The following is a 24,369-nucleotide window of genomic DNA, read 5'->3' as shown; positions in this document are numbered from 1 at the left end:
TCTATCTATCTATCTTTCTCTCTCTCTCTCTTTTTTTTCTATCTGCCTATCTTTCTATCTATCTATCTATCTATCTATCTATCTATCTATCTATCTATCTATCTATCTATCTATCTATCTATCTATCTATCTCTCTATCATAGATGGACAGATGTCTATTATTTCTATTTCTTGCAACCTGACCTTATTCTTTGCTCAAGCTGGACTTGGCACATTATAATTTTCATTGTTCTTTGTTGGGTATAAAGTACCTATTTTTTTTTCTTCCCAGAAGGCTCCATATGGTTTAAAGCAAGGCAACTGCTGCTCACAGCGTGAGAATTGAAGAGATCTGAGAAATGAAAAGGGAGGAAAAAAGACTAGAAGGATACAAGGAAACTCCCAACAGAGTGTTATGCATCCTGATGCTGTTAGGACATGTTGAGACTACAACTTCCAGATAGCCCAGTTTTCATGGGAGTGAGGCAGCTCTGCTTGTCTGCTCAGAAGTAAATACTTCTGATTGCACCCTCAGGCAATTGTGAGCCCTTTAAATGAAACTAAAGAAGAAAGCAATAGAAATTATGGATGGGGTGAGTTCTCTGTCAACATCCCTTTGCTCCACCCTACGATCGATCTCTCTCTTAAGAAATCCTTCAACATGCAACTGCCCTGTTATTCTTTCCTTTTCTTATGGATTCGGGACATTAGCTAAGGGAATTTCCACAAGACTATACCTGCACCAGAGGCGGTGTCAAGTTTTGAAAGACAATTTTTGTTTTTCCCACCCCTGGTTCACAATGATTGCTTCTCAGCTTGCCAATGGACTCGGGGGTGGGGTGGGGGGGGAGGTGGGGAGGGAAAGGATTAGAATGCAGAGTCAGCATCTTGCCCACCAACAATCTGGGTCCTCGTTTTACCAACCTCGGAAGGATAGAAGGCTGAGTCAACCTTGAGCTGGTCAGGATCAAATTGCTGGCAATGGGCAGAGTCAGCCTGCAATACTGCATTCTTGCCACTGTGCCACCATGGCAGATTAGATAGATAGATAGATAGATAGATAGATAGATAGATAGATAGATAGATAGATAGATAGATAGATAGACAGACAGACAGACAGACAGACAGACAGACAGACAGACAGACAGATAGATAGATAGTGATAGCGATAGTACTTAGACCTATATACCGATTTATAGTGCTTTACTGCCCTCTCTAAGCAGTTTACAGAGTCAGCATCTTGTCCCCAACAAAACATGAGTATTATATGAAAAATTATATTTAAGCCTTACATTGAGTAGGGTGTTTTTCCACTTCTATTTTTCCAAATTCCTACCAGAAAAAAATGGAACGATAATACAGACCTGCTTCCCCCACCCATACGGCACTCACAGAATGAGAATGAGAATTACAATTAGAATTACAATTAGAGCTACAGCTAGAACTAGAACTGGAACTAGATTCAAATTCAAATTCGAACTCGAACTCGAACTCGAACTAGAATGATTCTTTATTGGCCAAGGGTGACTGGGCACACAAGGAATTTGTCTCTAGTGCATAAGCTCTCAGTGTACATACAAGCAACAAGTGATAAATCATGATCATAATCTTCAAAGTACATTTATCACAAATCAGAAGGTACAACACTCAGTGATGATCATAGGATACTAAATAAGCAATCAGCATAAAGCATACTGGGATACTAAATAAAATAATTAATTTAAATCATAACAAGCAACAAACTTACAGTCATAAGAAGATAAGGAATGGGCAATAGCAAAGATGAGAAGGATAATAGTAATATAGCCCTATTAGGTAGTTTGACAGTGTTCTGGAAATTAGTTGTTTAGCAGATTGGTGGCACGGGGGAATAAAACTCTCCTTGTTGGCTATTCTGTCAATGGATCCTTTCAGTGCTTTATATGGCTGCCTCTGCCATATACACATGTATTAATATTTTTGCTGATTTAGAAGTAAGGACCAGCAAGAGCCAGGAGACACCAGGATTTCTCCTCACCCATTTTGTTCGATGTTGAAATGACAGACTTTGAAGGAGATAAAAGTAGTGACTTGCAACTAGCCCAACATTTTTTTTAATAGGTTCCCCCCCTTAAACCATTGATTGTTAACCTTCCTTAAATCAAATCTCTTTCTGTTGTTGACACACCTGTCACCTGCTGATAACAACGGGGCTATGCAAACTGATGTTATCCTAACCGGGGAGAATAATGTCGGGGCTTGCATTGTAGGGAGATGTCATTGCTCCATTGGCTCTGTTGAGGACAGTGCAAAACAATAAGAGAAAGACCAGCAGACTGATTGTAAAAATGGCATCTTCCCCAGCAAAATCGAATCTCTGTCATACGTGTAGGAAAGAAAGAAAGAAAGAAAGAAAGAAAGAAAGAAAGAAAGAAAGAAAGAAAGAAAGAAAGAAAGAAAGAAAGAAAGAAAGAAAGAAAGAAAAGAAAGAAAGAAAGAGGACAGAAATTTTCAGAAGGAGAGGGGGAAAGAGGAGAAAGAGAAGAAGGAGAAGGGGAAGAAGGGAGAAGGAAGGAGGAAGAGGAGGAGGAGGAGGAGGATGGGGAGAGGAGGAGGAGGATGGAGGAGAGGAAGGAGAAGGAGAAAAGGAAAAGAGAAGGAGAAAGGAGAAGGAGGAGAAGGAAGGGAGAGAAGATGGGGAGAGGAGGAGGAGGAGGAGGATGGAGGAGAGGAAGATGAGAAGGAGGAGAAAAGGAAAGGAGAAGGAGAGAGGAGAAGGAAGGGAGAGAGGAGAAGGAGGATGGGAAGAGGAGGAGGAGGAGGAGGAGAGGATGGGGAGAGGAAGAGTAGAAGGAGAAAAGGAAAGGAGAAGGAGAAAGGAGGAGTAGTAGTGGGAGACATATGGGGGAGAGGAGGAGGAGGAGGACAGCTGGATTTTTTGAGTTGCCTCTGGGGAAACGGCCGAATCAAAATTTAATTTAATAATAATTTAATAATTTAATTTGTATACCGCCCTTCTCCCGAAGGACTCAGGGTGGTGAACAGGGCAATACATAATAAAAAACCAGATGAATGAAAATCAAATGAATGAAACACAAAGAGAACAAGCAAAGATAAAAGCCACTGTTGTCCAGAAAAAAAAAGACACTGCAGCCCATCCCAGGCTTGCCAAGGATCACTTGGATGACCCAGCAGACTTTGGAATAATGCTCTGTGGACAGATGAGATGAAACAAAGAACATTTTGGCATTAATAAGAAATGATGTATTGGGAGCAAAGGAAACATCGCATTCCAATAAAAGCGTATGAAGCATACAGATAGCCGTATTAGGATCTGGGACTCTTTTTTTTGTGTGGACAGAAAACCTGGAAGGCTCGCAATCAGAGAGTGGTCAATAGACTCTGAATGAACCAGCAAATCCTGCAAGGAAATATCTGAACCTTCATCCATGAGTTGATGATTCTATGGATCTCAAGCACACAAATAAATTTACAACAGAATGGCCAAAGGTGACCAGTTTTCAGCAATTTTGGAATGGAATGGAATGGAACACAATAGAATAGAACAGAACAGAACAGAACAGAACAGAACAGAACAGAACAGAACAGAACAGAACAGAACAGAACAGAACAGAACAGAATAGAATAGAATAGAATAGAATAGAATAGAATAGAATAGAATAGAATAGAATAGAATAGAATATGAGCTGGAAGGGACCTTGGAGGTCTTCTAGTCCAGCCCCCTGCTCAAGCAGGAGAACCTACAGTATACCATTTCAGACAAATGGCTGTCCAGTTTCTTCTTAAAAACTTCCAGTGTTGGAGCATTCACCGCTTCTGGAGGCAGGTTGTTCCACTGGTTAATTGTTCTCACTGTCAGAAAATTTCTCCTTAGTTCCAGGAATTGCTTCTCTCCTTGATTAGTTTCCATCTGTTGCTTCTTCTCCTGCCTTCAGGTGCTTTGGAGAATAGCTTGACATCCTCTTCTTTGTGGCAACTCCTGAGATATTGGGAGAATGCTATTACATCACCCTTTGTCCTTCTCTTTATTAATGAAAACTGTAAACGTGAATGCATTTGGGCCAATATAAAAGGGGGGTAAAATGACATTGCCATAGGTGTATACTATAGGCCACCCAACCAAACAGAGGAAATGGATGAACTTTTTGCTAGTCAGCTAACTAAGGTATGTAGCAAGAACATTACAATACTTTCCATCCGTTGCTTCTTGTCCTGCCCTCAAGTGCTTTGAAGAATAGCTTGACTCCCTCTTCTTCGGGGCAGCCCCTGAGATATTGGAAGACTGCTATCCTGTGACTTTAACCCTGTGACCACTGGTGTTGGTTCGTTTTTGTTTGTGTTTTTTTAACCACAAAACCTTAGCATATCACTGAATAGAAGCACTATGATTGAGTTGGATGAGTTTGAAAAAAAAAGAAAATAGCCCAGAGATGAGAGACAGGGGCATTCATTTAGTGACTACATAATTCAATTATAACCTAGATCTTTTCCGAGAGGCAGGGAAAACCCTAACTCCCACTTGCTCTATAGAATGGGCCACTTTTCCTATGCTGGACACTACGATTAAACACTCTAACGGAATTGTCAACTGCAGTTTTGGTTTTGTGTTCTGACACCTCTTGCTGTTCCTGATAAACTTGTAGGAGCTTTGAAGACTCCTGAACCAACCAACCAACAAAAAAAAAACGCTCGAGTTTAACGCTCCCCCCTTCTTTTGTTCCTTCCCTCCCCCCAGGTGACTTTGTCCTCTGGGAAGAATGGAGCAATTGTTGTCAAATTTATTTTTATTTTATTTTAATTCCATTTATATCCCGCCCTTCTCCGAAGACTCAGGGCGGCTTACAAGCTTAGCAGTAGCCTTCATTCTATGTATATGCCTGCTTATTAGGGCTTTCACACACACACCCCAAGTGGCATTATTACAAAGTCAGCTTAATTGCCCCCAACAATCTGGGTCCTCATTTTACCTACCTCGGAAGGATGGAAGGCTGAGTCAACCTTGAGCCTGGTGGGATGCGAACCTGCACTAATTGCAGGCAGCTGGTGTTACTTAAGGAGGCATTAGCCCACTGCTCCACCAAGGCTAGGAGAGATTTCCATTTCACTAGACTCTCTGTCTCTTTCTTTCATCTCCTCCTTCTTTTTTTTCCTTTCCCTTCAGCTTCACAATCACTTGTCATCCTTTAGTAGTTTACCTTCCAGAAATAGGCAAAGGACGCCTAAGTGCCCCATCCCCCTTTCAAGACTTTTGTGTGCAAATCCAGTCCATGAGAAATCTGTTCTTCAGCAAAACAAGGATATTACTTCAGCAAGACAAGAAAGGATGGGTGGAAACTGATCAAGAAGAGAAGCAATTTAGAACGAAGGAGGTAATTGCCTGACGGTAAGGACAATTAACCAGCGGAACAACCTGCCTCCAGAAACTGCGGGTTCTCCATCACTGGAGGACTTTAAGAAGAGATGGGAAAGCTACATGTCTGGAATACTATAGGTTCTCCTGCTTGTGCAGGGGGTTGGACTAGATGACCACCAAGTTCCTTTCCAACTCTGTTATTCAAAAAAAAACAAATGTTGTTGTTGTTGTTGTTAGTTGCGAAGTCGTGTCCGACCCATTGTGACCCTATGGACAATGTTCCTCCAGGCCTTCCTGTCCTCTACCATCTTCTGGAGTCCATTTAAGCTCACGCCTACTGCTTCAATGACTCCATCCAGCCACCTCATTCTCTGTCGTCCACTTCTTCTATTGCCCACAATTTTTCCAGCATGAGGCTCTTCTCCAGTGAGTCCTTCCTTCTCATTAGGTGGCCAAAGGATTTGAGTTTTAGCTTCAGGATCTGGCCTTCTAAAGAGCAGTCAGGGTTGATCTCCTCTAGGACTGACCGGTTTGATCGCCTTGCAGTCCAAGGGACTCGCAGGAGCCTTCTCCAGCACCATAGTTCAAAGGCTTCAATTCTTTGGCGCTCAGCCTTTCTTATGGTCCAACTTTCACTGCCATACATTGCAACTGGAAAGACCATAGCCTTGACTATACGCACAAAACAAATAAAGATGGCTAATCAATTGCTTTTTTTCACGTGGCTAAACTTGTCTTTGGCTGAAGTCCAAGTGTTTAGTGATTGCCCTTTGCAATAGGAGATTCCAAGGTTCAAGAACAAATCCAGGTTGATGACTATAGAGATTCTCAATCATCCAGGTCATGGTTGTCCCAGAGGTGCCTTTTTTCCCCCACAAGGCAACTGGACTTCCTTGGTTTGTTTTCTTCAGAAAATGTTTCTCTTGTGTCACCCAAGGAACTTCTTCCGTTCTTCAGAACTGAAAACGTGATGGTACTTAATCAATCAACTGAATGATAATTTATGCAGTGAACCCAACTCTCGGGTTATGTATTACCCACTAAAACTAATAATAAGATCCTCGAAGGGCAGACCTGCTTAAGAGTTTCTACAGTCACAAAACTTCCTAGAGTGTTATATTTACTTATTTATTATGTGCTCAGAGAAAGGCTAGTCTGTGTCAGCTAATGAAATAATCCAATTCCTGGAAAAATTCAAAGTGGTATTTGCAAGACTTGGAACAAGGGGGGGGGGGAAACGAAAGGAAAAAGGAAAAAGAAACATGCATGCTCACTGTCTTGAGTTATCTATAAAGTAATAAAGACAGGATAAAAAATCTGAAAGATAGATAGATAGATAGATAGATAGATAGATAGATAGATAGATAGATAGATAGATAGATAGATGATAATTATAGAGATAGTGATGATAGAGAGAGAAAAAGAGAGAGAAAGATGATAGAAGTAGATAGATAGAGATAAGAAGATAGGTAGATGGATAGATAGAGATAGATAGATAGATAGATAGATAGATAGATAGATAGATAGATAGATAGATAGATAGATAGATAGATATTTAGATAGATATTTAGATAGATAGATAGATGATAATTATAGAGATAGAGTGATGATAGAGAAAAGAGAGAGATGATAGAGGTAGATAGATATAGATAGGTAGGTAAGTAGGTAGATAGATAGAGGTAGATAGAGATAGATAGATAGATAGATAGATAGATAGATAGATAGATAGATAGATAGATAGATAGATAGATAGATAGATAGATAGATGTAGGTAGGTAGGTAGGTAGGTAGATAGATAGATAGATAGATAGATAGATAGATAGATAGATAGATAGATAGATAGATAGATATTTAGATAGATAGATAGATAGATAGATAGATAGATAGATAGATAGATAGATAGATAGATGATAATTATAGAGATAGAGTGATGATAGAGAAAAGAGAGAGATGATAGAGGTAGATAGATATAGATAGGTAGGTAAGTAGGTAGATAGATAGAGGTAGATAGAGATAGATAGATCGATAGATCGATCGATAGATAGATAGATAGATAGATAGATAGATAGATAGATAGATAGATAGATCGATAGATCGATAGATCGATAGATCGATAGATCGATAGATCGATAGATCGATAGATGATAGATAGATAGATAGATAGATAGATAGATAGATAGATAGATAGATGTAGGTAGGTAGGTAGATAGATAGATAGATAGATAGATAGATAGATAGATAGATAGATAGATAGATAGATAGATAGATAGATTATATATAGAGAGATGATAGATGATAGAGAGACAAAAAGATATAGAGAATTGATACATGGATAGATGAGGATGAGGATGCTGATAGACAGACAGACAGACAAATGGCCACATTATAACCTTACATACAAGATGCTTTCAATAAGCAGATTCTTCTATATTCATGTAGAACCTTCGGTATATTTGGGCATGTATTTTAAATGTGGAACAGATTGCTTCGTATGGCCATATCATTTGAAATGGTTGGCTATTCTGACCAGAGATGAGTGAATAATTCTCGCAGAGAGAATTTTTTTTAGCACGTGCCCAAAGGAAGGAAGTCTTCAACTTAACGATGAGTTTGATTATTTGCACGCATATGCTTCATAAGGCTTGCATATAAGGGAACAATCTCAGGTCAAGTAGCAGAGATGTTTTTAAATGAAACCAATCCGTTCCTGCAATCCAGGGATACATAATGTTTTCTGGGTCACGGGTCAGCCTTACTATTGTGGGGATCCTGCAGAGCCAATCCCCCCAAATGGTAGGCAAAGTGAGAATAATTTCATTGATGTAGACTAAAACGAAGCTAATATGATGAGTCTCCAGCCATGTCATTCATTAATTTTGCCTTGTGTGATGCTCAAAATTGCAAATTGATGAGTTTTGTGGGGTTTCTGGGACACCCCCCTGAACTTTCAGAGACCTCAGAGGACCTGAACATTTCTAGTATCTCCTAGTCTTCAGGGCTACCACAAAGTCCTCCCCCCCCCTATATTTCCACCATCCAAAGATTGAAATGATGAAATTCCCCCCATCATTCTGAAGGTTTGTGAAGGTTTCGGGAAAGTTTTGAGTCGACTTGTTCTCAAGGGAAAAAATGAAATTGAATAGTGGGATTAGTTTACTGCACCGTAGGCAAGACAATTAATTATTTTTAGGCCTATCAAAAAAGACATGGCATTTTATTTTTCAAACAAGTAGAGACACTTCACACAGCTTTTCTATCACACTTCCTGACATCATTGTGCAGTGACATATTTTCAGATGAAGGCTTGAAGATTTTTATTTTTTTATTTTTTTTCAAAGGGAAGGTCCTTATACGACTGTAGAAGAACTTCACTGTAGATTATCAAAAGCCAGAAAAGCTGGTACAAAATGTTGGGCTTTAATTGATTGTCTTAACTCATGGGTTCTATCTCTTTCCTTCCACCCCCCTCTTTTTTTAAAAAAAAATATTCTTAAAAGTTTTACAAAAAAGATAGAAGCTAATACAAAACAGTGTAAAAAGCAGAGGGAGGGAGGGAGGGAGGGAGGGAGGAAGGAAAAGAGGGAAGGAAGGAGAGGGAGGAAGCAAGCAAGGAAGGAAGATAAGAGGAAGGAAGGAAGGAAGGAAGGAAGGAAGGAAGGAAGGAAGGAAGGAAGGAAGGAAGGAAGGAAGGAAAGAAGGAAGGAAGGAAGGAAGGAAGGAGGGGGTCAGAGGAAAGGTAGGGAAAAGGAAGGGAGGGTAGAGAAGGAAGGAAGGAAGGAAGGAAGGAAGGAAGGAAGGAAGGAAAGAAGGAAGGAAGGAAGGAAGGAGGGGGTCAGAGGAAAGGTAGGGAAAAGGAAGGGAAGGGTAGAGAAGGAAGGAAGGAAGGAAGGAAGGAAGGAAGGAAGGAAGGAAGGAAGGAAGGAAGGAAGGAAGGAAGGAAGGAAGGAAGGAAGGAAAATGAGAGGACTTCTTTTTTGAAGTTCCATCTTTTTCTTTTCTTTTCTTTTCTTTTCTTTTCTTTTCTTTTCTTTTCTTTTCTTTTCTTTTCTTTTCTTTTCTTTTCTTTTCTTTTCTTTTCTTTTGTTGTTGAACCTGTTCTGTTGCCAGCTGAGAACATTCCAGAAGTGACAGACCAGGCTAAAATAATGCATGAGAATGGAGAAGGTGTTCCCATTATGCACAGATCCCTTTGTCATGTTAAAATATAACCTGCACCCCTGCTTCAAGCTGTCATAGGCCAGAGACATAAATAAACTTGAAATATCTACCTTGGTGCTATAAATCTCTCTTTTTCCCCCTTACTTATCTCCAGAAATATACACAAGTCCATTGTGCCCTGCAATTCTTTATATGACTCTGAAGTCCTATGGAATTCCTACCACCATTTAGATAGATAGATAGATAGATAGATAGATAGATAGATAGATAGATAGATAGATAGATAGATAGATAGATAGATAGATAGATAGACAGACAGACAGACAGACAGACAGACAGACAGACACAGATAGATAGATAGATAGATAGATAGATAGATAGATAGATAGATAGATAGATAGATAGATAGATAGATAGATAGATAGATGATAGAGATATAGAGATAGATAGATGATAGAGATAGAGATAGAGAGAAATAGATAGATAGATAGATAGAGATAGATGATAGAGAGAGAGAGAAATAGAGATAGATAGATAGATAGATAGATAGATAGACAGACAGAGAGATAGAGATAGATAGATAGATAGATAGATAGATAGATAGATAGATAGATAGATAGATAGATAGATAGATAGATAGATAGATAGAGATAGATAGGTAGGTAGGTAGGTAGGTAGATAGACAGATAGACAGATAGATGAGAGAGAGAGAGAGAGAGAGAGAGAGAGAGACAGACAGACAGACAGACAGACAGACAGACAGACGGACGGACAGACAGACAGACAGACAGACCTTTATTTTCATTTTTACTGTGGGCACAATGGCACACTTTAAAAATGAAATTTAGTTGCTTGCTCTCAAAGTGTACACATACATAACACACATTTAAACATGCTATATGCATGATATGTATAGACCTACACCCTTACATATAAGTAACATATAAATATTAATCACTGTCCATCCTGAATACATAGTGGAAAGAGGAAGCTTTAGAGTTCAAAAGGTTGATACTCTATGGAACAAAACTGTGACAGAATCTGGATGTTCTCCTACAGATACCACGAAGCCCCCTCCTCCCAGAAGGGAACAAGGAAAACAGGTCGTGGAGAGGATGTGTAGCATCCCAGATAATATTGTGGACTCTGCTCAAGTAATGCTTCTTTGCCATGTCCTGGATGGGAGGGAGGGAACTGCCAATGATCTTTTCAGCTGTCCTCACCACTCTCTGCACCGCCTTCCTGTGCGAAGCAGGGATGCTTTCAAACCAGACTGTGATGCTGTATGACAGGATGCTCTTGATCATCCCCCTGTAGAAAGTGGTCAGGACAGGGGAAGGAAGATGACCTTTTCTCATGGGGTGCAGAAAATGCAGGCACTGCTGTGCCCACTTCACCAGTTTCTCACTATTGAGTGACCAATCCAGCCTACTTTTTAGCTGCACACCAGTAATTTGATGCTGGTAACCATCTCCACAGGTGAATCATTAATGCACAGAGAAGTGTGACTGAAATTTCTGAAATTGACAATGATCTCTTTGGTTTTTCCAGTATTTGAAACTAGGCTGTTTTCCTTACACCAGTTTGCCAAACCCTCAACCTCCTTGCGGTAAGCACCCTCATTGTCCGATTGAATAAGGGCCACTACTGTTGTATCATCTGCAAACTTCACAATATGGTTGGTGGCAAACCTAGCACAACAGTCGTGGGTCAACAGGGTGAACAGCAGCAGACTTAGGATGCAGCCTGAGGAGAACCTGTGCTCAAGATAATGGTATTAGAGGTATTTGTTCCAACTCGCACATATTGGGGCCTGTTGGTAAGAAAATCCAGAATCCAGTTGCACAAAGGAGTGTTTAAGCCTGAAAGGCCCAGTTTGTCTACTAGATGCTGGGGAATGATTGTGTTCAATGCCCAACTGAAGCTGACAAACAACAAATGCACAGGAGTGTTTCTGTTTTTTTATTGAAAATTTTTACAATACATTTTATCTTTAACAATCCCCCCCTCCCTCCACCCACCCCTACCTAACCCTCCCTATCCCTCCCCCCCATTCCCCCTCCCCCTCCCCCGACTTCCCAGAGCTAAGTACAAGGTATAAAAACAAAGAACAATCATAAACATCCATATGCTAACAACAATAAACTATTAAGTCTATCGGACTCTAGTTCATATAAGATGACTACAAGCAATACTAATATTACATATAAAAGGAAAGGAAAAAAAAAAGAGAAAAAAACTTATTCAAATGCTAAGTGAAACTTTTTAGTCCCATATTTGTTCTGGATATAATCAATCCACTTTTTCCACTCCATAATATAACGTTCTTGCGAATGATCTTTCAAGTAAGTCGAAATCTTTGCCATTTCCGCCAGGTCAGAAACTTTTAGAGTCCATTCTTCTATAGTCGGCAGTTCCTCCTTTTTCCAATATTGACCTATTAAGAGTCTTGCTGCTGTGATTAAATTCAACATCAACTTAATGTCCACAACAGTAGCATCTGTAATTATACCCAATAGAAACAATTGTGGACAAAACTTTATCCTTTGCTTGAAGATCTTCTGCATATTCCACCAAATTTTTATCCAAAAAGCCTTAACCTTTTTGCAGGTCCACCATATATGAAAATAGGTTGCATCTTCACCACCACATCTCCAACATTTAGGTTGATAGTTCGGATACATACTTGCAAGCTTTTTAGGATCTAAATGCCATCTATAAAACATTTTATAAAAGTTCTCTCTTAGGTTTTGGGCTTGCGTAAATTTTACGTTCCTCACCCAGATCTTCTCCCACGTGTCCATTGTAATAACTTCTTGAATATTCTGAGCCCATTTTATCATACAGTCTTTAACAAGTTCTGTTTCTGAGTCAATGTCTATCAATGCAAGATAAATCCGTTCAATATGTGCTGGACCCTGATTTCTAATTTGCTTTATCAAATTTTCATCAGTCATTGAGAAACCAATTTTCTGATCTTCTTTCCACCTGGCACGTAATTGACCATATTGAAACCAAGTTTGAACAATCTTCTCATCTCGCAAGAGATTGTACGGCTTCAAACACCAGACGTTCCTCTCCAAGCTTAAGATCTCCTTGTACGTAGTCACATCATGTTTGAAGCCAACATTTATGTTTTCTATTGCATGTTTCGGGATTGCCCACAACGGCATCTTGCACAGGAGTGTTTCTAATTTGGAAACCCTTCTAAGTTGTTAAGTGAATTTTGCCCCATTTTGCAATCCTTCTTGCTAACTGAATCATATATGTTGTTAAGTTAGTTGTACTCTTGTTAAGTAAATCTGGCTAATCCTCAAAACACAGCTAGGCAGTGGTTCATTGAGTTTTGCCCCATTTTTGGACTTTTCTTGCCACAATTGTTAAGAGATCTGGCTTCCCCCTTTGACTTTGCTTGTCAGAGGCTCGCAAAAGTGGATCACATGATCCTGGGACACGGCAATGGTCATACATATAGTATGAGTCGGCTGCCAAACGTCTGAATTTTGATCACGTGACCCTGGGGATGCTGCAACAGTCTTAAGCGGGAAAAACAGTCTTAAGTCGCTTTTCCCGGTGATGTTGCAAGTTGAAACAGTCACTAAACAAACACAACAGCAAGACGAGAACTAGATGTATTCAGGAACCTGAAAAGTACTTTAATAAGCAGAAAAGTAGTTTAATAAAAAAGTGCATAATAAACAAAGACTTTTCATTTGGGGGAGAAACCCCCCACTCTGCAAGAGTTCATTCATTCCCATGACTTTCTGACTCTGCTTACCCATTTTTATTTTTATTTTTATTTTAACTAAAGTAGTTACTTGGTTGAGTAGCAAAAGGTCTTGGTTTTAATAAACATTGGTCCAGTTGCCACGATTTAATCTTTTTAAATACTTTTGGCCTGGATGATTGAGTCTTCATTTACTTTAACAAACATCTTGATTGTTTGGTTGGGGCAGGGTCTAGCATGTTAAATTGTGTTGTTGTTTTTCCTCTCAACTTTCCTCTTCCGTAATTCAATTGTCATCATATCACCTTGCTCTCTGTTCTCATTTCTCATCCAAGAAAGCACAAAATGAATTCATTAGGAGACCGTAAGTGGGGGGAAAAAACGATGAGTTTTCCTAACACAGCATGCAATGGGGAGAGATTGTGATTGACGATTACGTGGCGATATTTGAATAGCTGGCCATTAACTGGAGGTGTCCTCATCACTTTGATGGTAATTGTATCTTCTTGGTTTTCCCAATGGGAAGATACAACGCTCCCAAGGCAGGACATTTGGGGGGGGGGGGGGAAACAACAGCAACAGCATCCAGGTGATATCAGGATGATTTTGACTTGCCCAATTCGACAACCTGTAAAGTGCACACCTCTGCATTATGCTAATGGCTCTTTAGTTTGGGGAGAACTGGATAGAGGGCAAATAAATGTTTCTCGCAAATGGAGTTGGCAGAAGAACGTCATTCTCTTGGTGTAATTATCCCTCACGTTAAGTGGGTCTGGAGTTTCGCAGAGTACATTTCTGTGAGCTATTATGTAAATGACTTTCAAAACTCACCATGGGGTAATAATGAAGGCTGTGGAAAAGATCTTGCAGAGAAATAACAATCTTCCCCTCCTCCTGTCCTCTTCTCCGTCTCTGTCTCTCTCTGTCTCTCTCAATCTCTTTCTTCCCAGTTTTGGTCTCCACGATGTAAAAAAAGATATTGAGACTCTAGAAAGAGTACAGAGAAGAGCAGCAAAGATAATTAGAGGACTGGAGGCTAAAACATATAAGGAACAATTGCTGGAAATGGGAATTTCTAGTTCAGGGGTCAGCAACCTGAAACAGTGAAAGAGCCACTCAGAACCGGTTCCCTCACAAAATGAAAAACTGGGAGCCGCAAAAAATATGTGCACATGCGCATACATGCAAGCATGCGCAGAACAGGGTTTGACTGAAGAGTGGAGCCAAGGCGAGATATGCACCTACCCTGCATATTTGAATTGATTGGTTGAACTTTTTTAGTCCCACTTTTTTTTTTTTGGACTGCACATGGCAGAGGACTGGGAGCTGAAAGAGCCGCATGCGGCTCCGGAGCCACGGGTTGCAGACCTGTGGTCTAGTTTAATGAAGAGAAGGACGAGGGGTGACAGGATAGCAGTCTTCTGATATTTGAGGGGCTTCTCCTCAAACTATTCTCCAAAGCAACTGAAGGCAGGAGAAGAAGCAAAGGATGGAAACTAATCAAGGAGAGAAGCAACCTAGAACTAAGGAGAATTTTCCTGACGCTTAGAACAATTAATCAGTGGAACAACCTGCCTCCAGAGGTTGTGAATGCTCTCACACTCTAAGTCAGGGATCTTCAAACTTGGCTGTTTTATGACTTGTGGACTTCAACTCCTAGAATTCCTCAGCCAGACACTCTGTCTGAGGAATTCTGGGAGTTGAAGTCCACAAAAGGGGCAAGTTTCAAGACCCCTGCTCTAAGTTTTTAAGAAGAAACTGGACAGCCACTTGTCTGAAATGTTATAGGGTTTCCTGCTTGAGCAGGGGGTTGGAGTAGAAGACCTCCAACGTGCCTTTCAACTCTATTACTATTATTATTATTATTATTATTATTATTATTATTATTATTATTATTATTATTATTATTATTATTATTATTATTATTATCATTAAACATAAACCTCAGTCAACTGAACACTCAAATTGACTGGCACTGATGGTTGACACGGGCTGCTGCCAGCATCCTTGGTATCAACCAGGTATCTCCTTAAAATGTAAGATGTTCCGAGTAGCGCCGTTTTTTTAGCTTTGCTGGAGTTATTGCAGGAAGCTGCAATTTCTTAATGTGTTTTGCAAAGTTTTTGGACATAGCTCCCAGTGCCCTGATGACAATGGGTATCACTGTTGCACGTTTCATCCATAATCGCACAGTTTCGATGGCCAGGTCGCATTATTTCATATTTTTTTCCAGTTCTTTTTCTTCGACTCTGGCATCTCCTGGTACAGCGATATCAATCAACTGTACGCTTCGGTTCTCTACAGCTGTGATATCTGGCGTGTTGTGTTCCAAATGGCGATCTGTCTGTATTCAGAAGTCCCACAAGATCGTCACCCTCTCATTCTCGACAACTTTTTTCACCCTATGTTCCCACAGGGTTGTTGTTGTTGTTGCTGTTGCTGTTGTTGTTGTTATTATTATTATTTTCACATGGTCTTTCAAAGAGAGGAGAAAGAGAAGGAAATAATTGCTTTAGATTTCTATTAATTAATCCATCATTTTGCTGATGTGTTTCAGTATGGCAGTCAAGTGAGGAAGCACAAACAAGGAAGAACAAGGCAGACCAGACAGTCTAAAACAATCCATGTCATTTCCCACAAAGTTCTCCAGGCCCATCACACCTCCCCCACTAATCTTTTTAAAGCCAAGCATTAAAAATCTGACCCACGTAATCAACACCTTATCATTCTTTTGGCATTTTGATTGCAGTTCTATTTTTTGGTTTAAGAGAATCTTGCTGTGCACCCCATCAACACTTTAGATTCATTAGTTTTCATGAAAAACTCAATTTGCATTCTCTTCCCCCCCCCCCCGAAAAAAAAAAAGAATACAACATACAGCCTGATGGCATCTTTGCATATCTACAGGTCTCGAAGCCCAAGTGAAAAATATTAAGATCGAAAAATTCCGCTAATAAAAAAGATGCTAAGTCTCTGGAAAGAGTGCAGAGAAGAGCAACAAAGATGATTAGGGGACTGTAGGGTTAAACATATAAAGAACAGTTACAGGAATTGGGTATGTCTAATTTAATGAAGAGAAGGACTAAGGGTGACATGATAGCAGTTTTCTGATATTTGAGGGGTTGGTATCCTCCAAAGATCTGAAGGCAGGACAAGAAGCAACGGATGGAAACTAATCAAAGAGAGAAGCAACCTGGAACTAAGGAGAAACTTCTTGACAGTTAGAACAATTAACCAGTGAAAAAAACTAAGTCAGAGGACTGGAGGCTAAACATATAAGGTTAAACTTTATCTAACAAGTTTCCACCAGGTATTTAAGATTCCTCCCTGGGTGGCATCACCAGGAATTGTTGACATCAAAGATCAAAGACTTGGATGGTCATCAAAACACCTTTCTGTGATTCAGAATTCAGAATAGAATAGAACTGGAAGGGGCCTTGGAGGTCTTCTAGTCCAGCCCCCTGCTTAAGCAGGAGGACCTACAGTATACTATGTCAGAGAGATGATTGTCCTGTCTCTTTTTAAAAACTTCCAGCGATGAAGTGCCCATGATTTCTGAAGGCAACTTCTGTTCCACTGGTTGATTGTCCTTACTATCAGGAAGTTTCTCCTTAATTCCAGGTTGCTTCTCTATTTGATCAGTTTCCAACCATTGCTTCTCATCCTTCCCTCTGTTGCTCTGGTGAACAACCTGCCCTGCTCTGCCTTGTGGCAGCCCCTCAGATACTGGAATACTGCTATCATCTCTCCCCTATTTATTATTTTCTCTAGACTCTGCAAAAACCCAAGTGCTGCAGCCATTCTTCATACATTTTGGCCTCCAGGCCTTTGATCATCTTCGTTGCTCTTCTCTGAATTTCCAGACTCTTGACATCTTTTTTTGTGATATAGTGTCCCAAATTGGCTGTAGCGTTCAAGGTGTGGCCTCACCAGGGTTTTATAAAGCGGCATTAATACTTTGCGTGATCTTGATTCTATGCCTCTGTTTATACAACCCAGGATTGTATTAGCTTTTTTGGCTGCTGCTGCACACGGCTGGCCCATGGTTAAGTGATCATCCACCAGGACTCCTAGGTCCCTCTCACAGTTACTGTTTTTGGAGCCAGGTCTTGCCCAGTGTGTATTTGTTCCTTTGTTTTTTTTTCCTGCCTAAGTGTAAGTGTAAGATCATTATAGACTTTGCAAATGTGAATGAAACATTCCACAAAACAAATTTCTTCATGTGTAAATTTCTTCATGGGGAACTCCTTTAAAAGAATGAAAAACAAAGCCCCGAGATTTTCATCGAACAGAAATTTCTCATCTTCAGTAGGATATATAAGCTAAAGTTGTTGCACTCTAGGTGAACTCACGTAAAGGTCTAATGTGCCCTGTGAAAGGATTTTTGCTCTCTCTCTCTCTCTCTCTCCATCTCCCCCTTTTTCTCCGAATCCCTGGTGACTCATCAGCATGAAAAAATTGCTACCTAAAAACTAGGACAGTGTCAAATGTGCAACAGAAGCCTCGGGGACAAGGAGGGTCACTATTTCTGCTCACTCGGCAGCAATGGAGAAAACCGATAAGCAAGCATGATTCTTTCAGCCTCCGATACTCTACCAAGTATATTAATTAATACAAACACCAAGGATTTAAAGGTGTGAAGAAGTTGAACTCAAGAGATCGTTCAAGAGTATTGCCTTGGAAACACCAGCTGGCCTTGGTAATGGGTTTGCCGGAAGAAAGAAGTCAACTGCATGTACATTATGTAATATGTTTTGTGGTGCTCACTCCAGTAGGCTGCAGACTCTACTATGGAACAACTTTTACATAACAACAACAACAACAACAACAACAACAACAACAACAACAACAACAATAACAATAACAATAACAATAACAATAACAATAACAATAACAATAACAATAACAATAACAATAACAATAACAATAACAATAATAATAATGTTGTAAGGGACCTTGGAGGTCATCTACTCCAACCCCCTGCTAAGGCAGGAAACCCTATACCATTTCAGACAAATGGCTGTCCAGTCTCTTCTTAAAAACTTCCAGTGTTGGAGCATTCACAGCTTCTGGAGGCAGGTTGTTCCACTGGTTAGTTGTTCTCACTGTCAGGAAGTTTCTCCTTAGTTCTAGGTTGCTTCTCTCCTTGATTGGTTTCCATCCGATGCTTCTTGTCCTGCTTTCAGGTGCTTTGGAGAATAGCTTGACTCCCTCTTCTTTGGGGCAGCCCCTGAAATATTGGAACACTGCTATCATGTCACCCCTCACCCTTTTCTTCCTTAAACTGCACATACCCAATTCCAGCAACTGTTCCCGATATGTTTTAGCCTCCAGCCCCCCAATCATCTTTGTTGCTCTTCTCTGTACTCTTTCTAGAGTCTCGACATCTTTTTTACATCGTGGTGACCAAAACTGGATACAGGATTCCAAGTGTGGCCTTACCAAGGCCTTGTAAAGCGGTATTAGTACTTCACGTGATCTTGATTCTATCCCTCTGTTAATGCAGTCTAGCACCGTGTTGGCTATTTTGGCAGCTGCAGCACACGGCTGGCTCCTATTTAAGTGATTGTCTCATATTTAAGTGATTGGGGTCTTGAATTGGATTATAATGATCAGGACTGTGTTGCAGTTCTGAAATGTACTTGGATCCCATGAGAACATCCGTGTGTCTTACATTATTTCTTGCAGCTTCTAAAGTTCAGAATCTAAAGGACTCGAGGAGCTCTTTGGCTGATTTCTAAAGAACTTCTAAAGAAGGTTCTCTAAAGAAGGCCTGACTTTTCTTCTGAGCTTAATGGACCAAGGACTTGAAGGAAAAGTTTGGAACTTTGTTGTTCTACATGTTGACAGCGGCAAGAAGGCTTTATGCACAAAAATGAAAAGACACCGTAGATTCCTTCCCACAATGAAAGAAGGGTTGGAGACTCGGATGGAACCAACAGAGATGGCCAAATTCACCGATTAATTAAAGAGAAGGCTACATCTAACTGTGTTCCTATTTGGAAACCGCTTCGGGATTTTGTGCTTGAGATAGAAAAGAAAATGAAACTTTGATTTTGGGATTTACTGATTAGACAACAGCTTCTCTCTCTCTCTCTGTGTGTGTGTGTGTGTGTGTGTGTGTGTGTGTGTTATGGAAATGACTAGTATATGCTGAGTATGCAAAATAAAAAGTTGAGTCTGTAATGTTGTTATGTTCATTCTATTGCACTGAAACGAATTGAAGGTTATAGACAGAATCCTGCAACTATCTGCAGAACTACAGATACAGAAATCTCAGGATACAGTAAGTATAGGGTCTGTTTTCCTCTTTACTCACACCCCCTTTCCTTTTCCCCACAGTATTTTCAGTTTTGTTTATATTCTATGCTCCAGTAAGCTCAATAAAATTAGATTTCTCTCTCTCTCTCTCTCTCTCTCTCTCTCTCTCTCTCTCTCTCTCTCTCTCTCTCTCTCTCTCTCTCTCTCTCTCTCTCTCTCTCTCTCTCTCTCTCTCTCTCTCTCCTCTCTCTCTCTCTCTCTAACTCTCTCTCTCTCTCTCTATCTATCTAATCAAGGTCATGTGAGGTGTTAATACCACTTTACAATGCCTTGGTAAGGCCACACTTGGAATCCTGTGTCCAGTTTTGGTCATCACAATGTAAAAAAAATGTTGAGACTCTGGAAAGAGTGCAGAGAAGAGCAACAAAGATGATCAGGGTGCTGGAGGCTAAAACATATAAAGAATTGGGTGTGTCTATTTTAATAATAATAATAATAATAATAATAATAATAATAATAATAATAATAATAATAATAATAATAATAATAATAATAATAATAATAAAGTTGGAAGGGACATTGGAGGTCATCTAGTCCAACCCCCTGCTCAGGCAGGAAACCCTATACCATTTCGGACAAATGGCTGTCCAGTCTCTTCTTAAAAACTTCCAGTGTTGGAGCATTCACAGCTTCTGGAGGCAGGTTGTTCCACTGGTTAGTTGTTCTCACTGTCAGGAAGTTTCTCCTTAGTTCTAGGTTGCTTCTCTCCTTGATTGGTTTCCATCCGATGCTTCTTGTCCTGCTTTCAGGTGCTTTGGAGAATAGCTTGACTCCCTCTTCTTTGGGGCAGCCCCTGAAATATTGAAACACTGCTATCATGTCACCCCTCACCCTTTTCTTCCTTAAACTGCACATACCCAATTCCAGCAACCGTTCCCTATATGTTTTAGTCTCCAGTCCCCTAATCATCTTTGTTGCTCTTCTCTGTACTCTTTCTAGAGTCTCAACATCTTTTTTACATCGTGGTGACCAAAAGTGGATGCAGTATTCCAGGTGTGGCCTTAGCAAAGCATTGTAAAGTGGTATTAGTACTTCACGTGATCTTGATTTTATCCCTCTGTTAATGCAGCCTAGCACTGTGTTGGCTTTTTTGGCAGCTGCAGCACACTGCTGGCTCATATTGAAGTGATTGTCTACTAGGACTCCGAGATCCCTCTCACATTTACTACTGTCGAGCAAGGTACCTCCTATACTATACTTGTACATTTGGTTTTTCTTGTTTAAATGTAGAACCTTACTTTTTTCACCATTGAATTTCATTTTGATAGATAGCGCCCAGTATTCAAGTCTGTTCAGATCCTCCTGTAGCTTAAGCCTGTCTTCTGGAATGTTGGCTATTCCTGCCAGCTTGGTATCGTCTGCAAATTTGATGAGTTCCCCATTTATCCCTTCGTCCAAATCGTTGATGAAGGTATTGAAGTGCACTGGGCCCAGAACAAAGCCCTGGGGCACCCCACTACATAATTTCCTCCATGTAGCTGCGGTTCCATTGAGGACCACACGCTGAGTATGGCCTGTCAGCCAGCTACGAATCCATCTGGTGGTGACTCTGTCTAACCCGCATTTTTCTATCTTATCAAGTAGATGCAAGTAATTCAGGGCCCGACTCATGGGGGGTCACACGCTCGATTTGGTTTTTTTATCTGGATGGTGGTTAGATGATCTGGGTGGGGCATTTCCAATTATCATGCCCCTGTCATGGACTGATCATCATCTCCTGCGGCTGGCCTTCTGTTTCGCCATCCCCCGTTGTTGGGCTATGGAACCGACCAGATGGTTCCGCCCTAGGCGCCTAATGGACCCTGAGCGGTTTCAGGTGGTGCTTGGGTCTCCGCCTGCCACCTTCGCTTACAGCCTGGCCGATGCCTTGGTGGAAGCCTGGGAAGGGGCAGCCATGGAGGCACTTGACCGTGTTGTGCCCATGCGGCCCCTGACCCAGTGCAGATCCCAGTGGGCCCTGTGGTTTTCCGCAGAGCTCCAGGAGATGAAGCGTCGGAGATGGGGCCTAGAGAGCTGTTGGAGATCCAGCCAGTCCGAATCCGACCGATTGCGATTAAGAACCTTCACCAGGTCTTATCTCGTGGCGATGAGGATGGCAAAGTCTAAGCACTTCGCTGCCCTCATCACGTCTGCAAATAATCACCCAGCCGCCCTGTTTAGGGTGACCCGCTCCCTCCTTAATCAGGAGGTGAGGGGGGAGCCCTTGCAGGGTCGTGCTGAGGAGTTCAGCCTACATCTGGCGGACAAAATCGCTCGGATTTGGGCCGGTCTGGACTCCGACTGGGCAGAGTCTGATGGAGGAGACACGAGCGGTCTTAGTGATGTTATCTGGGAAGAGTTCGACCCTGTGACTCCGGAAGATGTGGACAGGATCATGGGGAGGCTGAGCTCCACCATGTGTTTATTGGACCCGTGCCCCTCCTGGCTGGTGTATGCGGCTCGGGAGGGGACACGAGGCTGGCTCCAGGCAGTAATAACTGCTTCTTTGAGAGAGGGTAGCTTTCCTGCCGCCTTGAAGGAGGCGGTGGTGAGGCCCCTCCTCAAGAATCCTGCCCTGGACCCAGCTATTTTGAACAACTATCATCCGGTCTCCAACCTTTGCTTTCTTGTGAAGGTTGTTGAGAGTGTGGTGGCGCATCAGCTCCCTCTGTTCCTGGAGGAAACTGATTACCTGGACCTGTACCAATCGGGCTTTAGGCCCGGGTACAGCACGGAGACGGCATTGGTCGTGCTGGTGAATGATCTCTGGTGGGCTCGGGACAGGGGTTGTTCCTCTGTCCTAGTCCTATTAGATCTTTCAGCAGCTTTTGATACCATCGACCATGGTATCTTACTGTGGCGCCTCAGGGGGTTGGGAGTGGGTGGCACTGTTTTGCAGTGGTTCTCCTCCTACCTCCTGGGTCATTCACAGTCAGTGTTGGCAGGAGGGCAGAGGTCGGCCTCGAGGCCTCTCGTTTGTGGAGTCCCTTAGGGGTCGGTCCTCTCGCCTCTCCTGTTTAACATCTCTATGAAGCCGCTGGGCGAGATCATTCATGGAGTGGAGTGGAGCTTTTTATCTCTACCCCAAACCACCCCAGTGATGCCCTCGATGTGATGTCCCATTGCCTGGAGGCGGTCCGGGTCTGGATGGGGAGGAACAGGCTTCGGCTTAATCCCGACAAGACTGAGTGGTTGTACGTACCGGCATCTTGGGAAATTCAGTTCATTCCATCTTTAACTATGGGGGGTGAGGTGTTACCCCCCATAGATAGGGCTCACAACTTGGGTATCCTCCTTGACTCACAGCTCAGTTTGGAAGACCACATAGGGGCTGTGGCCATGGGGGCTTTTGCCCAGGTTCGCCTGGTGCGCCAGTTGCGGCCCTATCTGGACCGAGATGCAGAAATGTATGGTATAACAAACCAAGATTATTATTTTTTTATTGAGCAATTCACATTAATAGGTACATAAGATACAGGTGTATTCTTATCCACAGTTAGGCAAGTGGAGAATGAGAAGTGGAGTTATTTAACTGTGCTTTCTTTGATTGTTCTTCACCTATAGACAGAATCTTGCTGAATGCAACTACTTGTGCTCTGATGATATTACCTAGTTTGGGTAATGAAACATCTGCAAAAAAACAACAATGCTCAGAGAGCATCAAGGACCCCGCAATGACCTTTATTGTCATTTATTCTGTCTATACCTGAAGAAAAATAATGGAAACTATCCTTCAGGAATTCCACATGTTGTTTTTTGGCTTCCACGTCAGTGTTTTTTTTCCCCCAGACTCAAGAAACTATTTGTATAGCTACGGATATAGTGTGGGAAAAGCTAGGGAGGAACTATTTTAGCCCTCTTTCCACTGACCGAACTTCCCAAGGTCCTTCACCTCTTTGCCCTCTCAAAAGCAGCTGCTCCATCTGGGAATCCAGACTACACTCCACCACAGTCGCCCATTATTTGCTGAAAAGAGGTTTAGTCAAACTTGTTTGATGATTTGCAGGCAGAAACATCTCTGTGGTAGACTTCCTGCTGACTGCACCTACCACGTGTTCTCAAAATTCCAGGTCTGCCAACACTTCAAAAGGTAGCCAACTCACTCTATATTTTGAAATGGATTACAAAATATTCCTGGCCCTTTCCATTTCCTCCTTTGCTATTCCGGCACCATCCTGTTAATCGAAGTATATTCTTTGCCCCGGGAGGCATATGGGATGGAATTAAAGGCGTGGCTGGAATTGTGGCCTATGAAGAAACATCCAAGAAGCTTTTGAAAAGCTGATTTTAGGATAAGTCAACCCCTTCTTCTTTTCATTTTGCCTGTTTCCTTGCCTCACTCTGTCCAGACTTCCCCCCCAAAAAACAGAGATTTCTAATGTATTCCAGAAGCTAAACTGGCCCATTATACCTCTTTCTTTCTCTTGGGTAGAAATACCATTTTTATGTGCAGTACAGTTCAGAAACTCCAGGAGATAGTTTGAAGAAATCATAGCAATTTTCCGTCACTCATTTCCCCCTCTGGATATCCTGCTGCCAGGAGATGCATTCTCCAAGACCACCTACAGTGGGATCTTTGCTGCAGGCGACAAGAAAGCGAGATTAAGCATTCTGCTGTGGTGCTGGGTTCTTAGGAGGTACCAGCCATGCTGTTTTGGATAAGAAGTGTACAGAAACATCGTCATTGTATTTTTCTATCTACCAGCCAAAGAAATATGCAGCACATGCCTCCATCTTCAAGATGGTCTTGTTTTTGCAAAGCCACTTTCAAAGGCTATAGCTGCAGAATATATGTTTGTGTGTGTGTGTTTGTGTGTGTGTTAGTACTACTTTATAATGCCCTGGTAAGGCC

The sequence above is a fragment of the Vipera berus genome (genome assembly GCF_964194415.1).
Source record: "Vipera berus genome assembly, chromosome: 2".
NCBI lineage: Eukaryota > Metazoa > Chordata > Lepidosauria > Squamata > Viperidae > Vipera > Vipera berus.
This window is presented reverse-complemented; position numbering follows the sequence as displayed.